Source organism: Cryptotermes secundus, unplaced genomic scaffold, assembly GCF_002891405.2.
Source record: "Cryptotermes secundus unplaced genomic scaffold, Csec_1.0 scaffold230, whole genome shotgun sequence".
NCBI lineage: Eukaryota > Metazoa > Arthropoda > Insecta > Blattodea > Kalotermitidae > Cryptotermes > Cryptotermes secundus.
In genome coordinates, this window is record NW_019722429.1 from 1,187,133 (window position 1) to 1,202,830 (window position 15,698).

Consider the following 15,698-nt stretch of genomic DNA (forward strand, 5'->3'; position numbering starts at 1 on the left):
GGACCAATAACTGGTCTAAGTGCATGGGGAAACCCACCCCCTCTATATACTCAATACTCAATACACATTCGGTAGGACCCCTTGGGCGGGTGATCAGCTCGTCGCAAGGTCTCTACCTGTACACAGAAAAACGCACACACACACACAAACTAAACATCCATGCCCTGAGTGGGATTCGAATCCACGATCGCGGTTTCCAAGCGAGCGAAGACAGTAAATGCCTTAGACCGCTCGGCTACCGTGACCGGCTCTGGCGGACTCTTGGGGCCACAATTATAAACTTTCGGTTTCCATAAAAGGTGGGAAATTTCTTGACTATGCGAGAGACTATTAGCTTCCGAAGTAAGATTCTACTCGGTAGGTAATTACTGATGACTAAGGCATGCGAATCGCGGAATGTCTTTACTTGGAAAGAAGGTAATCCGATTAGAAGAAAATGCCTTTTATTTCATGTAGAGACGCACGAATCTTCAGATGAAAAGGAACTGATACGTTCCGAGATATAATTCATAATGAAAGCTGATGGCTATTCATTCTTTTCGGGAAAGATAAATGAAGACATTCTAAACTAATTATGCAAACAACACATGTGCTTGTCGTGCACTACTGCTGATTAACCCGGCAGGAAAGCGTGAGCTCTCTAGAAGACAAAACACTACCGAAACCAATTCATTTATATTACATCAGAAGACGCAGACAAAACAAAAACCGCCAGTTCGTGAAAGTGCTGGGCCTCAAGGTAACATATGAAAAAAAGAAAGATATAAAAAATGGAAAATATAAATAAAGTCAGAGAATAGTGAATAAAAAGAGTAGAAAAGAAGAAAAGGAGTAAATAAAACGAAGAAAAAGGAAAGAAATAGAAGAAAGGGAGGCAGATATTATGGAATAATAGAATGGAAGGAAGGCAGACAGATGGAAATAAAAGGAGAAATAAACAATTAATAAAGAAAGGAATAAAATGAAAGAAAGGATGAACACCCCATAAAGGAATAGAGGATGGAAGAAGGAAGGAAAATTTAATGAGGAGGGAGATAAAGAAAGAGTTAAATGAAGATTTGAGCGAAGAATATACAAATGCATAACTAATAGCAGAAACAAAATGGACAAGAAATAGAGTTATGTGTGGTTTGTGTTAAGCCCTGGCACTTGCTTCGTAGAAATTTGCTATGTAATTACGATAAATACTACCAAGTGAGATTTGGTTTTTCCAATAAAATTCAAAGGGATCAGGAGGCTCTTCAGACTCGTCAGTTTCTGTGGTTTGGTTCAAATAAAGGGCTAACTACTTCAATAAATATTCTGGACCTGCAGCTGATAAAAGAGTTCCGAAAGTTTTCTAAGCCAGTAGAAAATTTCGTTGTCAAAATTTGGTACAACTGGTTCATGCCAAGTTACATACTGAACAAGAAGAATTAATAACACGTGCAAATATATTTATCAAACTTATTATAAAACTTCATTAAATTTATAGGATGCACTTTCTCCTGTAAATAAATCAATTAGGTTTTCTTCCAGTAATATCTAATGTCTAATGTCTTACCGAAGTGAACGGAGAAGTTCATGGAGGTAGGCTTAGGCCCACTGGGGCTGTAGTGCCAAGGAAAAATCTAATGTCTTACGTCAGAAGTTGACGACACATAGCCGTCAAAGTACGTCAGTAAGATAGGATGGTCATTTCAGATGAAATTCCACTAAGTAGAACCAAGTAATACACGCCGTTTCCAAGCAACAACCAGGCAGCTACGCCGCTGTCGAGCCAATATAAATCTTGCAAATTCCGGTACTCTTCGAACGGAATGAAACACAATCCAAGGAATTTCTACTTACCTCGGCAGATTTCCTTATGCTTTGCAGTACACGCAGACTTCAGCTGCCTAGTGTCTTCATAGAAATCAATCATCAGTGACCCTGGAAGTCAAGATCATCAGTTATGTTATTATGTACCTTCTTTCACTTCAGTGAACGTGTATTAATTTGGGTCAGAGTGTAAAGCATCTAACCGCAAAAAGTGACGGTATTAAATGGAGAAAACAAGGTTCCAGCTAATCTACCATTCGTCATTGAAAGATTAAGAATTACTAATGATAGGAGCCTCCTTAAATTGTAAAGAAAGTTACGTAATATACGCCTTTAATGTAGTCGTAGAAAAGCATATCATGACAAAGGAAATAAACCGCCCTTCTTTGTGGAAATTTATCGCACTAAAAGAAATATGATTCAGTAACGGAAAGGTAAAAAAAGTAAGGCTCTCCTGTAACAGGCCGTGAAGGCCCATACGGTTCTGAGTCGTTGAGGCTCCCACATTTTCTCGAAAATCGGATCACAGATAGCGGTGAGGTTGTCAGCCTTGCATGCCAGTCGCCCTTTAGCCCCCAGGAAGATTCCTGGTACTTATTTCTGTTAGAGGCTGAGTCGACCTCAGGTCCATAATGACGAGAGATTAGTAAATATAGATAAATATTGACTAACAGAAAAAAACACTAAATGATTAAATGACTGAAAACTGACAGACTAACTAATTGACTTATGTATAAGACAAATTGTTTAACCAACTTTCTGACCAATATAAGTGATTTATAACCAAGTGGCTGAATAATAAAATAGTTTTTTTTTGTCTAACTGACTGCCTGTCTGATATAACTAACTGTTTAACTGAAGTACAATACCCATTTTTTAACTAACTATAGCAGAATTAAAGAAAGACTCGCCATAGATTTTCCCCCACACCCCTACACTCTACTTCTCACATTCACACCGGGTACGGGAGAAGGCAGTCAACTTTATTCCACTAGCGGTGCTAATTGTTTCGTCGATTCTACTGCAACATAACTAATTATTTAAGTGACTAAATGACAAACAAGCCGGTCACGGTAGCCGAGCGGTCTAAGGCATGTACTATCTTCGCTCGCTTGGAAACCGGGATCGTGGGTTCGAATTCCACTCAGGGCAGGGATGTTTAGTTTGTGTGTGTGCGCTTTTTTTTTGTTTGTGTGCAGGTAGAGGCCTTGCGACGAGCTGATCACCCGTCCAAGGAGTCCTACCGAATGTGTAAGATCTAGAAAAACGAACTGAACGCAGAAATTTATGGAGGTAGGCCTAGGCCCACTGGGGCTGTAGCGCCAAGGAAAAAAATGATAAACAAAACTGGCTGCTTAAATGAGTAGATGATTAAAACAACTAATGGCATAAATAGCCAAATATGTAACTGGATATATAAGAATTGCATGTTTTCACGGCGGTGACTATGAAGAATGCCATCTTCTGGGATGTGACGCCGTGTATATATGGTTTTAACCGACGTTCCACCGAAACATCGGTCAACACCATATCTACACTGTGCCACATCCCAGAAGACGGCATTCTTCAAGTTACTGAACAGCTTAAGTTGCTGTTTACGCACAAACACACTTTCTAGTAGGTTTGTAATAGCTCAGCTCCAGGGTATCAAAGCCCACCATTTAAGATACAACGTGACAGTTCCATCCAGCTCCGAGCCTCACAACCTACTCGCATATGCCTAAGAAGCATTATAACGCGATTCTCCCATTTCCTTCTTGCATTTAAAAGTGGACATATTACAAGAGATTTCGCCATCAAAATCCTGTACAGAGCATCACGTTTCTCGTTATGAAACACCCTGTGCTACTCAATGATTTTACTCTTCTCAGATTTAAATTTTCTTCTAAGCAATTTGTGGTTTTCAAATCTCGTCCTGCAAAATAAAAGGACCAAATATGATAACCATATCAAAGTATCAAAATGTTGTTTTTATCTCTGATGTGAGCATAAACTTGCGAGAAGAACAGACTTCTAGTAATTTGTTCTTGTAAGGCTGTGGTGGGGATATAGCTTCGAGCTTCACTGCACTGCGTGTTTACTTACTTTGTTATGAAATATTTCTTCCGAAATTTTTACCAGACATTATAATTGTATTTTGATGGAAACATGAAAGAGAAAATTCTTTGTTCAAATTTTATTGCTGAACAAAATTTTGGTTTGCTTTTTGTGAGTTTTTCTTGTAATTTCTACGAAAGCATTTATGTATCCTTTTAAAAAAGGCATTAAACTCTACCATACCACATATTATATTATATTATACGTTTGCGTTGTGTTTCTGTCTGTGTATTCGTGAGGTAAACCTATCATTTGAATCCGCTCTAACCAAAAGGTAAATGTGCAACTTTTTAATGTTACGTCTAATGAAGCCTATGTTTGCGTAACAGCGTTCTATGTTCACATCCCATCACAAATACGAAGAACCAGCAGCATCGCAACGAGAACAAGGGTAATTGCCATTTCGGGTTATTATGATGTGTGTACTACGTTGGTGCTTCCTTTCACCAAACATTACGTCACACTTTCGCTTTCCTGTAATTCGTCTTGAATTATGAGCACATGTCGAAGTAATTACACGGCGGGGGGAGGGTAGTTTGTATCTTCAGCAACAACACGAGGCCGAACTAAAGTTACGGTTGATTGGTTAGCATCTGGGACTTCCCGGGTTTGTTCTTCGATTCGGAAACGGTGTATTGTGCTATTCTGCCTGAAAGTTGTATGGATCTTCTCAGTCCCACGAAGTAAATGCTGAAGTTGTATCTTAAAAGAGATTATATTTCTTTCTTTATTTATTTATGTGCTTCTCCGGTTACGTTTCTAGGCTCGTTAGCTCCTCCCCCCCCCCTGCGAGGGCTGGAGACCAAGTTCTGCTGACTGACTTTGGTGAAGAACTCGCTGAAAAATTATAACCTTATGACGTAAAGATAAAATGTAAAGTTGTTCCTATGCTTAATTAACGAATTAAGCACCACGCCGTGAATATATATGGGGGCGTAGCGGTATAGCCCCACCATTCGTGATCCCTGCATTAGATGGAACTGAGTCATCAGTTTCAAGCACCTACTGCTTTACGCCCTGGTGCGGAACCTATGGTGCCCATTGGATAGGAAACTGAGTGAGCCCCACAGCTCGTCTGGGCGTTACGGAGAAAAGAATACTCGTATCCCTACCGGATATTGAACCCGACCTTACAGCACGTAACCCATCACTATACCCGCTGAGATATCCCGGCTGAACTTATGACGTAATTAAGGAAATTAGGACTAAAAATTAGGAAAAAAACTGTAGGGGAAAGGCACTTAAGATTGCGGACTTACTGTATTTATGCCCATAAAGACATCTTTATTGTGATCCATGGAAAACTGCATTTATTAAACAAAACTCCCGATCTTCAAGAATACAAAACACATCAACAGAGTTACAAAAATTAAATATTTTGTCTTTATAAGAACATTTTTCTTCGAATGGCAAATGCGCAGTCTTACAGGCACTGTCCTTTAAGAATGTGCGTTAGCATACGTCGCATTTGAAGGGTCCGAAGCCTTCGTAGCTTAAACAATTTTCATGCCACCCACTACATTGTGCCCAGTCCTCAGTAATAGGCCCTTCATAGGCTTCGTCACAACCAGGAGAATTAACTTCCTCTTCTTCTGCAGCTGCAGAACAAGTTGACCCTACTGAAGACCCGTCGTAAGAAAGAGTTTTGCTGCCTTGTTTGTTATTGATTGGCTCTTTCCTCGTTGCTAGAAGAGCGTTCTTATATGGAGAGGAAGATAAAACTTCAAATTTTTAGTTCTCTTCCGCTTCTTCGTCTGCACTGCCTTCGGCAATGGTGAGATCATAGCAGGTGACACTTGTGGCTCCTCAACTATCGCAGGTTGAACTGTTAAGGACACTTCATTACCATTTTCATTGTTCACTGAAACGTGAGTGTCTTCTACAGTGGCTTGATTCTCCTGCACACTGGGACAGAATTTCACTTCTGAGGGTGCAAAGTCTTCATCTGAGAAGACATTCCTGTTGTCTCGAATGCAGTTACTGCTATTTTCATGTTTGCCACTCTCTCGTAGGCTGATCTGAAGATTCTGGCAACGTTGGGCTGAGCAATTGCAGTGTCAGGATGGTTCACTAACCCCCTTTCAACCTCTTTGGCGTACGCTTCCTTCGGAGGCCCGAAAAACCAACACTTGAAGGCTGAAGCCTGTGGCTTGCATGCAGTAGTAAAAACAGAAGAGTTATATGATGTTCCCTACAGAAAAGAACAGCTTCAATACTGCAATGGGCGATGTGGTTGTCCAGTATCAGAAGAACTGGATCCTATTTCGTTGGCTTCACGAAGCTGCTGGAATGCTTTAGCCACTCTACGAAGAGTTCAGTATTGATAAAACCAGTGTCATAAATCATTGGCAATGTTCCTTCTGGGGCATCTGTGAATAGTTCTGGTTTCATCCGCTTTCTTGCGAGGATCATAGCTGGAGGAACAAATATGCAGCACACTACAGTTACTGTCTGCCCTCTCGCCTGGTGTCTCTTTGCAGACGATTTTCTTTCCCTTTTGGGGATATTACCTTTGGGACACGACGGGGCACTCTCGAGATACCAGGCTCGTCCATATTGAATTTACGATGAGCTGGAAGCTTTTTCTTAGCACACACACTGACCAAATTATTATGAAATCGCTCACATTGGATTTTGTTCAATTCAATTTCTCTCCCTAGACCGCATTTCTCTGGAGCGCGTAATGTTAGATTTTGCCTCTTGCAGAAGACCAATACCCAGTTCTTTCCTTCTAATCTCACAGTCCTGTTGAACCTATGATCAATCTTCTTCTTGTCGGCAAACTCGTACGCTAAACTTGTGAGCTGTTTCCTGGTAATGCCATAGAATTTCTTGTCTAGCTCCCTCAAATGGTCTGCCAGTTGCCGTGCCTGTTTAGGAGTAAACACAGGCTTATGACGTCCCAGGCAAAATGATACAGTTCCCTGTAAATTAAAGAAAGAATAAATTCTATTACTCAGAGGGTAAATATTGTAAACTTTAGTTAAAATGTAGTATAACATAAGTAAAAATGATATATAACAAGTAAATAAAATATTAAAATACTTATTTAATTAACAGTGCTCACTTAACAATTTCAATCTATTTCTCAAAGTACATACATTGTAGTTCCTTCCGGTTTCCTGGGGTGTTTCTGCTTTGTGCATCGTCCGATATTCTAAACAACAGAGGGTTTCAGTGAATTTGTTGGATGACTTCTAAATGCTCCTGATCCAAGCCCACTGTATAAGAGGCTGGGTGGGCTCCAGAGCCGGTTCGGACGCTGTGGAGTAGAGAAATTTTCTTTCTCCTGCAGGAAATCGAACCCTGGCCGTCAAACCCGTAGTTCATCGCTATACTGGCTGAGTTATCGTAACGAAAATAATGTTAATGGGCAATGTTGTTACAACTGACAAGTTCTTGCAGCCAGTTCGGAACCGGATTTCACTTTTTCTTCCAGACCACCAAATGATATACCTGATTCGACAGGACGCAGTGCTGTCTTAATTAACCCTCTCCCCCCTGTGGCACTCTCGAATGTAATTACACGGACCGCCGCCACCTGCTACGGTCTGCCGTAGGCTTGTCCTCTGCAAGCGGGTGGTCCCTCCTCGGTAACGGAGCAAGAAGCAAGGTTTGGTGTTCTCACGGCAGTGTCTTCCGCCCTAAGTTGTAAGCAGCAGGTCATTCCTGACCGTTGCTACCCATTTACTAAACTACGCTGCCTCACACCCCAGAAGAACGTATTTTTTTTAAATAAGCAACTAACCAGCGTACTGCCAACAAATTGGCTACCACAGCAAATAAGTAGGCTTGTGTAAATTAATAAAAGTCAAATTACATAATTATCTGGGGAATCAACGGAGTGCAAAAGAAGAATGGAAGAGAGAAATAAAGATAGAAAAAGAAGAAACAAAGAACGTAAGAATGAAGAAATGGAAATTAGGACGGAAGAAGGAAAAGATTGGAGGATGAAATGAAGGAACAAAAGAGTAGGAGGAAACAATGGAAGAGAGAAGGATAATAACAAAGAAAGATCAAGGAGAAACGGGGAAAAATAAAAAATTAATAAAGAATTAAGTAAAGAGAGGAAGGACGGATCTAAGAAGGAAAGGAAGAGGTAAATAAAGCGAAGTCGGCGAGGACAAAGAACGATAAATAAATAGAGCGAGAAAGGAATGAAGAGGGAAGAAAAAACGTAAGAATGAAAACGGAAATGAAAGGGAGGAATATAAAGGTAAGGAGAGAGAGAGAGAGAGAGAGAGAGAGAGAGGAAAAAGTAAAGAAGACAGAAATAAATAATTTCTTACAACAAGAAGGTAATGAAAGAGGAACAGGAGAGAACGAAGCAGGAAATAAATAGTTTCTCGATTCAAATAACTGCTCCAGGGTTACATCCATAAAGTCGAATCCATTTGGCATTTGCAGCTCTGTCCATGCAGCCGCTGCAAAATTAACATTCTACTTGATTTGTTGTAATAACTCTCAAACAGCCGTCAGGTGTAGCGGATGGTTAAGACAAAGCCCGCATGTGGTCCTCAGGAGGTGACTGTTAACACAGATAAGCATCTGTTCTGTCAGCCTTATCCCATGGACATGAGCAAATCCAACAACATCCAATCTTCCTGACCCGACCTCTGATGTTAAGGGGAAAATAAGCAGTGTTGCCAACTGAATGGCCTTATTCCACAAGCTATCCGTGTCGGACTCGACCTCATACCTTGTAACCTGATCTACAGTACAGGCTGCCACAAAAACTGGTTCGAATTTCGGGTGAGGACGCAGTGACCTTGAAATTGTTGTCCTATTTCTCAGTCCTTCCAGCATGTTTGGTTATAATCTTGAAGTAGGTCACGAGTGCTCGTTCCCCAATCCTTCACAAAATATATCTTAATATCATCCTCCCATTGTTTTCAGAGGCTTCTAAATGGGCTCCACGAAAAGTTTCCCCCAAAAGTCTATCTTAAAGAATAGGGCTAAGAATGTGGATTGGACTCAACTGGTTTAGGATAAGATCCGGTGTGAGGCTCTTGTGAACACGGCAATGAATCTTCTGGTTCCGTAAAGAACGGAGAATTATTTGGCCAGGCGAATGGCTGTCTCCTGTTAAAGACGGACCCTGTCCCAGGGACCTGCAGCGGGGACTATATAATAATTTACTGCTACGTATTTTCATCATTCGGTAATCTTGTTGAGTATTAATTTCTTAGTTACTGATGGAGCTGAGCCCTTCTTGAGGAGCCGCCAGTTCTGAAGCTACTTAAGAATTTCCCAGAATATTATGGAACCCGGAGGTTAATTGCAGTGTTCACAAGAGCCCTCCACTGGTCCCTACCCTGAGCCAGATCAATCCAATCCATACCATTTCATCTTATGTCTCTAAGATCCATTTTAATATTGTCCACCCACCTACGCCTTAGCCTGGCTTACCCACTAATATCCTATATACATTCTTCATCTTCCTCTTCCTCTTCTTCTTCCCAATTCGTGCTACATTCCCTGCCCACCTCATTCTCCTTGACTTGATCATACTAATTATACTTGGAGAAGAGAACTTTGTTCAGTATACCATTCGAAACTTCCTCATAACCTGCAACCTCGCTTTAGAAAACCACAAATGAGTACCAGGAATTAATTAAATAATTTTCCTGGGGAGTAAAGCGCGGCCGGCGCTGACAACCTTGCCGCCATTTTTGAGCCGATTGTCTAGATAATGTGGGGCTCTCAACGTCTCACAACTCTATGGGCCTTCACGGCCTGGTACAGGGATAGCTTTACTTTTTTTATTGGTATAAATCTCTACCAAAATCTACAGTGAATTTATAGTACATTTGGCAACATCGAAAGAAAAATTAAACACAAATCGCTTCATGAGAATAAACCTGACCTGACCTCCGTTCATATGGGGAAAAAAATAACACAGTTAAACAAGGTAATAACTGACTTACAGCTCTGCCAATCATACATGTTACTTAACAAGGCGGGTTGCGTGCGTCTCAGGGAGTCCCTGTGAAGCTTGCATACGGGTTTTTGTTGTGCAATGTCGGAACGGTCCGAACAGAATGCCAGCTTGTTTACTCATCACTATTTTGTGGAATCGAAATGCATTTCGTAATATTCCTAAGAAAAGCAGAGGCAACATTTCATTTAAATATCGCTATGTCTGGATGACGTAGCGTTACAAGGATCTGGACGTCATGAGAATACCGTTCTCCAGGGAAGACGCGAAGAGCAATAAAAGGCTATTGACCGCGCTCCTAACAAGCACGTAATGAAGACCGATATTAAAACCGTAGTAAAAGTAATGAAAGGTAGAGGTAAATTTGTCCCTTTGATTAACTAATTGAGCACTACGTCATGAAGGCGTATGTATCCACATTTTCTTGAACTCGACACTAGTTGGAGGTGAGTGGCCAGCCTCACGCTTCGGACGCTTTACCCCTGGGGAATGAACCCCCTATACCCAATGGATAGGAGGTTAGGTGGGCCCTAAAGCCGGCCTGGGCGACTCAGAGAAGAAGAAAATCCTAGACACTACCGGTACTTGAACTCCAACCTCCTGGTCGTCCATTCCGAAGTTAGTCGCTATATCTACTGTCCTATCCCTGGTCACAGTAACAGTAATAACAACGAAAACCACGTGCACTTATTAAAATATATGGGTTTGATGGAGAAGAATTAATTGTCTTCTCCTCTGAGTCTAAAGATGTCATAATTAAAATATACAAAATTATAATTTACTGGACCGTTTTGAATGGGCACGCAACTTGGCCCCGCGCTGAGGGAGCGACATGGACTGAGGGTGCCTGAGAACATGACGCTGAAGATAATATTTGGACCTCTACAAGAGGGAGGATAACGGGGGAATTTCATAGTAGGTATTTGGGGATGTAGAACAGGATAATGGGGAACCGAGATATCTCAGTCGGTAAAGTGTCAGGCTACGGGCTTGACGACCGAAGTTCGATTCCCGGCAGTGGAAGATTTTTATCTTCTTCCCAAAGTCCAGACCGGCCCTGTGGTCCACGCAGCCTCCTATCCATTGTGTACCTGGGGCCCTTTTCCAGAGGTTAAAGCGGCAGAGACGTGAAGCTGACTACTCACCAACTAATGCCAAGATAAAGAATGGTGGAGCTATACCTCCACTCCCTTATTTGTCTTAGTAGCATAGTGCTTAACTAATCAAACACAGGGACAGATTTATATCACCGGAATAATCAAACCAGGAAGGATAATATAGAAATGCAGCACTAGTCGATAGAAGAGAAATTCTTACGAAGTTTTTCTTGGAAATCCGGAGGGAAGAGTCGAATTGGCGTAGATCAGAGGAAAACATTAAAATAGAGATGATAAAAAAAAATGGAATGTGAATTGTGTTGACTTGTAGAAACTCACAGTCATTCAGCTGATTCAAAAATGATCATTTATGCACCCCGAAAATATATTGCAGTTTTAAAAAAAATTCAGCTACTGGACTCCTGAACCAGACGAATCCAGGCTACAAGATCCATTTTAGTAACGTATCACACATACCCCAAATACTCCCAAGTGTCTTTCAGGCTTCAGGACTACATTTTATATTCATTTCTCGTCTTGCCATATGTGTTGCACAGTCCACGTACCTTATTCTTCTTGCTTTCATTATGCTACAGGTGCAGGCAGTTTCCTCAGTACTTTGACAAACACTTGCAATAAAATAAGTTGTAACTGAAAGCTCAGGAGATGGATATGTCCACAGTTAAGGAAACAGGTACAGCTGGAGGAATACAAAGACGTTTCAGAACGCGTAACAAAGCTAGACATTCGGTGACCCCACCCCTTTTCCCATTATCGACGGAGCTCCTTAATTCCCTGCCGTAAGTTAGTATAAATTGGACGACCAACTGCTTATCGAGATGATGAAGGCGTTCTGCCAGTGAGACAGGAATAACTGCGTGCAGCGCCCCCGATTAACGGTGTCAAAAAGGAAAATGAAGCCGTGCAGTGGTTACAGTCTGACATAGAACTCACGAACTACCTGGACCGAATTTCCGCTCAGACACTTCCTCTGTGATATCACAGTCCTCTTTCATGTTCCCTTCAACGATATACTGACTGATGAATTCTTATGATATTTAACTACCCTGTTTCAACGACAGAGAACGGCAAATGTAGCAAGAATTTAACAGTACGCCAATGTCGGTTTGAAGGTAAGTGTTATGATGACATTTGAGAAAAGGAAGTGTAGAACTACAGGACACTTCGCTCAGCTACCCAGTGGCGCCTGTTAAAAAACAACTGAGGGATTTATGACGCCTAGTAAGAACATCATGTTTCATGAGACTTGTGGGCTTATTTCCTTAACCCTTTAAAGCCAAGTGGTTACTATATATACCACCTGATTTAATACTAAATATTTAATATTAAAAACCTGCATTCTGCCCACAGAGTGTATTTGTGTGTTTGGTATGATTCTCACAGTAAACAGCGTATTTTTCTCTCTCTATAAATAACATTAAGGGTTAGATCCTTGCAGCAGGGAGGCAGTGAGTTTCCTGTGAGTGTGGGCCGTCTAAGTGCAACGTCGTTCGTAGTTCCTCTATGCGACACTGTTTCACTACATGTTTCTGTCAGACTGGCCATCATTAGGTGTATAAGTTTTTGTAATTAAGGGTTCTGCTGCTCACTCTAATGCTATTTTCTTTCTTTCTATTGTAGTTGCCTCTGGTTATTTTTGGTTATGTGGGTTGCACGTGGTTGTTTTCGGCTTTGCTTGGTTTACTGTTTATGGCTGCTGGGGCGGGAGTTATGTTGAGTGCTGCTGGTTTCTCATACTCGTACACCTGTGCACCTGAAGATGGCTATTTAGGCGGAAACAAGTATTGAACTAGAGTCCAATAGAGGAACAATGAACAACTTTGCAACTAGACGGCCAGGAACTCATAAGTCAGATTTATACAGTGTATCAGGATACTGAAGTATAACATTATAAACTCTGTATACTATTTAGAAGAAACTGAGCCTTTAAAGGTTAATATCTTTCATGGAGACTAAATCAAATCAGGCTTACCATTTGTTAGGAACTTTCGCTTAGTGGCGTGTGGAGTCCAACTGAGTCCACTCGGCACGGCGGCCACTGAGTTTCCTATTGTAGCCTGCCTCGGGTGATTATGATGTTGAAGAATTTTCTGGAATTAAGATTTGCAGGGGAAACCAAAGTACTCGGAGAAAACCCGCCACAGTGCCACACTGTTCACCACAAATTCCACTTGACCAGACCCGGAATCGAACCAGGGCCGCCAGGGTGGAAAACCAACGACTAACCGCTTGAGCTATGGTGCGGTCCTTTTTTAGGAACTTACTTTAACTTTTAATATATGACAGCCGATGAATTTACTGTAATTTGATGGTATATGTATTTTGCGTTCCCTCTGGATTTGCTTGTACGACACGCATAATATAATATTTCAAGTTAGGGGATGCGAAGGGTAGAATAACACGGAGAAAGTTTATACGGGACTAGATCGTGAGGATGGGAGACGGGCACGACTGACTTAGGCAGGTTGTGGTATTGAACCCTGAGAGCTCTACTACCAATAAAAATTAAGAAATAAGAGTCAATATTATCCCGAGCGAACAAAGAATTCCAGAAGGTACGACCTGGGATATGACGCCTTGTAGTCTAATAGAACGTTACCGAAATTCGGAAGGAACGTACTTTTACCGTATTCCGTGTAGTATGCGACGTTCCACAGAAAAATCTGCTAGATTACAGAGCATCACATCGCCAAAGAAGGTCATCTTCATATCATCGCCCTTTGGATTCAAAAGTTTCATTCTGAACTCTCTCCCTCTCTTGCCTGTTGCTCTCACTTTGGAGCTTGTGGCATGAAACGCTTCGTTTCACATCATTTTCTTAATCCTGAGACAGTCGGTAGGACTCCTTAGACGAGGGATCAGCCAGTTGTAAGACCTCTACCTAGACAAACAGAATAAACGCAGACAGACAGTTAAGTGGGATTCGAACCCACGATCCCAGCGTTCGAGCGAGCGAGGACAGTTCATGCCTTAGACCGCGCGGCCAAGGTGATCGGCTCAATGTCATCTAGGGTATGGGTGTTCACCATTCTCCATCATAATTCTAATCAATTCTTGTCCTTCCTCCAAAATTAGTAGTTGTTCCAGGAGCTAGCCCCTCACCAATATGTTATAAAAACAAACAAACTCCGTGATTTTAGTCTGCAAGCCAACTATACCGACCGAGCGACCGCCGCTTGTCGGCAAAGTTTAGTGCCAACTTTAGCGGACAGAGGGTGTCACGTGGTCAGCGCAATGAATCTAGATCATTATCTTATAGATTCTGGAAAGCGATCCCAGGAACTGAGGTTCCGGTAGTCAGTGGTAGGGACCAAAAAACTTTATGCTCCTAACGAATAAAGATGAAGGCAAATCTGTAATTGCTATTGCGACAAGCCACGAAGAAGAAGGGAGAACTGGAGACAAAGCTCCAAACATTGGCCTCGCAACTAGACGGTGATTGAAGGCCTGTGTTTTTCTCTGATTCCTTCATCCTCATTACACTTTGATTAGTAAATAATTTATCACCAAATTCGGGTTATATGTGAAGGTGAAAGAAAGATTTTTTTCCCCGCCTTAACCGAATCCCACTGTTCGAGCCACCATTACCACCGACATTTCATTACAGAAGTAGATAACAATAGAGACTAGACTAATTCTGTAAGATTTCAGGTTTTCACGGCGGTGACTATGAAGAAAGCAATCTTCTGGGATGTGGCACCGTGTAGATGTGTTAACCGACGTTTCGGAGGAACGTATCGCCTGCATCTTCATAAAAAATAAGAAAATCCGCAAGCGAAGAGACCGTGACAACCGGTACAAGCAGTCAGACTGCTTTCTTCATAGACTAATGCTGTCGAATATGGGAACATTTGTTATTCAAACTGAGAGCATTAATGCTACATACTGATTTGAACAACTGGACATGAGTAGTGAGGGAGTAAGAACTTGAAGAGAATCGGCCGTTATTTATTTCAGGATACTATTTAAATGTTTGGTGGAGAGAAGGAATAAATCAATGAGGAATCATAAATCAAGATGGCCGATCTATTAGCAGAGGATCAAACCCGAATTATCCGAAATATGAACCACTAATGCAAACCACAACACCGACAACTGTAGCCCATAAAGACAATCTCCAAGTATTTCTCAGCAAGTAAAAACATCCCCGATCCTTCCATTTAACTTTATGGTAGCCCACAATACAGCAAATCCTGATGCTGTCTGATAAAAGCTTCAGAACAAAATTACACTGCACTGCCTCTGGGTCGGGATTGTGTTTATGTTTATTGCCTCAACCTGTATCCTCTGTTCACCTTGTAGGTGAAACCACTTACTAGAACACGCGATGTTAAAACAATGTACACTCGACAGATCACAAGTTGATTAATACGTAAGTTCCAATTTTATAGGTTTAGTATTCTAATCCTTCTATTAGCTTGAAATGGACAAAGGAAATTATGTTGCCTCCTATCAGGAACTAGACTTAGATAACCGAAAGGAACAGACTGAGAACAGGGACAAGATAAGATAGAAAAAAAAGATTATTAAAAATACATTAATACAGCCTTCGAAATATCTTGTGAAACAATGCTCTCATCTCACTGACTTGTTCGTTACGCAACTGGTCTGCTCCGCTAGCGCAACATAGTAGCTTCTTCTCAATGCGTACACGAAACTCTTCAAATTAGTTAAATAATTCGCCATAAATACAACAGTAATCATTTATAATGAGTGCAGGTGAATCCATTTCAGCAAATGCCTAA

At 41.4% G+C, this 15,698-nt stretch overlaps 1 long non-coding RNA gene across 1 annotated transcript in view; it reads right to left on the reverse strand.

Annotated features, from left to right (window-relative positions):
• Positions 1 to 15,698, reverse strand: part of LOC111861336 — a 196,082-nt gene that overhangs the window by 68,970 nt on the left and 111,414 nt on the right. Inside the window, exon 3 of the long non-coding RNA XR_002842220.2 lies at positions 1,831 to 1,911. This is a non-coding gene — a long non-coding RNA (uncharacterized LOC111861336). The remainder of the gene's footprint in view (positions 1 to 1,830; positions 1,912 to 15,698) is intronic.